We start from the raw sequence: 3,585 nt of genomic DNA, 5'->3' as shown, positions 1-3,585 counted from the left end.
TTTGGGCTGTGGTGAAATCCTAAGATGGTTGTTGTTGGGTCCCTTTGTGGTGACTAGGCATTTGTTTTTGTCTAGAGATAGCTAACATAACACTTGTCATTCATATATGGCTTCAAAATAAAACAATGTCTCATTCCCTTTCATGTGATAACTGTGGTTTTTGTACAACAACACAGTCCCTGTTTTCATGGAAATAGAACCATACTGAAACAGGGACACAAGCCACATACACTAATTTAGCAGATAGGATGAGTTTGGTTACTGGCTACATCTTCAAGTATTAATCATGGTAGTTTCAGTTCTTAATTGAATATATATATATACATATATATATGCATATAAAATTTCATTTACTTAAAAGAGGCAAGACTAAATTCATAGCAACATGATTAATATTTGTTCCTTTAATCTTACTGCCCTTTTTTTTAATTTGAGCTATTAGTCTTTATGGAGAAAATAGATAATCACAATATTTGCCCTCTCATTCTGATCACAGGTGGCATTTTCTATCTTGGGTCATTTTAAAAGCTGTTTTCTCATGTTATAATTGTCATAGGAAGCAGTTATATTCAGTTTCACAAGAGAATCTTGACAGACTGACCCCCTAAGTTACAACAGTACCACTAGAAAAAACTGCACTGAAGACACACCAGGACTCTTTGAAAAGAGGAAATACTGAGACACACCTTAGCCACAGAACAAGAACTAGAAGGGGATATAGGAGAGTTAATTTGTTCTTACCCACCAATTACGAAGTTCTTTATTGAGGTCTGGAGAAATGGCTCACTGGTTAAAATTAACTTGCCTCCAATACAGGGAGCTGTGAATAGAAGTTTCTGTTGTACCTGGTCCTACAACCACATTCACTCCCAAAGAAACACAGAGGATTATATTAATTATAAACTGTTCTGCCTATTAGCTCAGGGTTATTATTAACTAGCTTTTACATCTTTAATTAACCCATTTCTGTTAATCTGTGTCTCTCCATCTGCCTAACTCTGCCTTCTTTCCCCCTGCATTCACTTTAGTTTTCCCATCTACCTATATTCTGCCCTGCCATAGACCAAAGTAGCATCTTTATTAACGAATGGTGAGAAAACATATTTACAGAATACAGAAGGGAATCCCACATCATCTCCCCTATTCTGTCTAAATAGAAAGATTTTAACTTTTAACATAGAAAAATTACATACACAAAACAATTATCAAGGAAGATTTATAGTTACACTGTTTAGTCCATTTACATTTGGTAAATTATGGAAAATACTGTTATCTTTGTGAGTCTAAAGTTTTATATCTAATTTGTCTTTTATAATAACTAAGGAAACTATAATTATCTAGTTTTCAACCCCATCAAAGCCCCAGAATGATAAAATATCTTCAAAGTAAGCAGGAAGTGTGTTGTAAGCAACTTCAAAAATTCTATAATTGACAGAGATATCTCGCTGCCAGGACAATCATCCAAAATTCTTTTGTAATGTTGAGGCATCTATCCTCAACTCATAGTATCTGGCAAACTCTTCAGTGAAGCAAGAAATTTGAAAATCTGCCTTGTACTGGTAAAGATCATCAGTTGCTTTATTCTATGTCCTGCAGAATTTCTGGCAGCTTCTTCTGTGAAGCAGGAACTCTAAAGGGACATCTCATCTTTTGAATGTTCAGCAGTCACTTTTCTGTGGGTCTTGCTTTCCAGTTCATACAGTATATCATCAAGCAGTCCAGGCAAGAGCAGTTTCTTGCCTAAATGACTAGCCTTGTCACATTGAAGGCAAATTCCATAATGAGTCTACAATGCCCATCAATCTCTCTGAAGTAACTGGTGCTGCCAGAAGCAGACATGTCTCAGTCAAGAAAAGTCTTAAAACATTTTAAATACCATATTTTGTAGGTCTTTGAAGTGTTGAAGATTATTAATCTGAGATATTTCTGTATATCTAGAAAACCTAACTACCATGACTACAAGTTTGACTATTATAGGTGACTATTAATCTTTAATTATATATTATATTTTTAAATGAGCTGTATAAACATAGTACCTTAAGCAAGAATAGAAATAAACATAACAAAATTGATCTGATATTTATATTAATAAACCAAAGTCCACACCAATGTAAAGTATTCATTTCTATATCCTATCTTCCCCACTTTTTTTTAGAAAGATTGACTGTGACTGTTAACCACTTTTAACTAATACCCTTTAAATGCAAACAAACATTCATATAGTCATTTTGGGAATTTGGCCATTGTTCTTTCCAAACATCTTCCTGCTGTTTGTTGGCCAAAGTATTTTTAGGGTTCATGGAGACCTTTTGGGGGGTATTCTTGTTCCATCAAACCACATTAGCCTGAAAGGAATTGACAGGTTCTCATCTGTGGAAACAAGAGCAGAACCTCTTTTCCAAAGTAACATATCCTAAGACTCTAATTTTGAAATTAAGATACCTTTAAAATATATTTGTCGGTTTAGCTTTACAGTCCCCAGAATCAAATATTTGTCAGCAGTTAACTCACAGTCAAAAAAATCCAAAGAAAACAATATACATAATTCAGACTATATATTCCATCTATGTGGCTTTTTTTAAAAAAATACTTTTATTTTAAATTTTTGGATTTTTTGAGACAAGGTTTTTCTGTGTGTCTTTAGTTGTCCTGGAATCTCATTTTGTAGACAAGGCTGGCCTTGAACTCAAAGAGATCCACTTGCCTCTGCCTCCCAAGTGCTGGGATTAAAGGTGTGAGCCAACAAACTCAGACTATTTCTTTTTAAAGGATTTCCTCTATTTCTTTTTCCCCTCAAACCTATGTATATTTTTAAACACACTGTAAACTGTCTAAAGGTTTCTTTCCCCATCTGAATCTGTCATTACTGTATGTATCTTTTTCTGTCTATATGAGTCTTTAGTTTGCTAAATGATGTGGCTAGGATTAAAGCTTCAGCTTTGGCAGCTGGCTCCACCCCATTACATAGCTTTTTAAGAGTCTAGCTTCATGGCAGAGGTACTGACAAGAGCCATGTTTATTGCCATTACTGTGGAGTTTCAAGGTTCATGCCACCACCAAGAACCCTGTCGCCAACTGCTCACAAACACCATTTAAGTATTTGATGACAGAGCCTATTAAAAGAACTGCAAGGGTTTTACCACTAACACTGAGTCAGGAAGCATCTCTTAAAGGAGCCATGTCTCTGCTTGTCTCTAGCAAACAGCATACATGAGACAATACAGCTACCAAAAAGCTCTGCTTGACTCTACTTTTTCATTCAGAATCCATTTATTTATTTATTTATCTATCTATCTATCTATCTATTTATTTATTTAAAGCTTTCTCTGGCTTTATGTGGAAATTCTTGCTGCATTAGTAAATGGAGGTTTCACTTTTGTTCCCCAGCTACCCAGACCTGAATAATCACACAAAAACTATATTAATTACAACACTGCTTGGCCGATGGCTCAGGTATAGTCCTAGCTAGCTCTTACATCTTTAATTAACCCATTTCTACTAGTCTATGTGGTGTCATATGGCCGTGGCGTTACTTTACTTCCTACATGTTTTCTTCAACTCCTGGCTGGCATCTCCTTGACTCCA

The sequence above is a fragment of the Arvicola amphibius genome, chromosome 3, assembly GCF_903992535.2.
Source record: "Arvicola amphibius chromosome 3, mArvAmp1.2, whole genome shotgun sequence".
Classification (NCBI taxonomy): Eukaryota; Metazoa; Chordata; class Mammalia; order Rodentia; family Cricetidae; genus Arvicola; species Arvicola amphibius.
Note: the sequence above shows the minus strand (reverse complement) of the source record.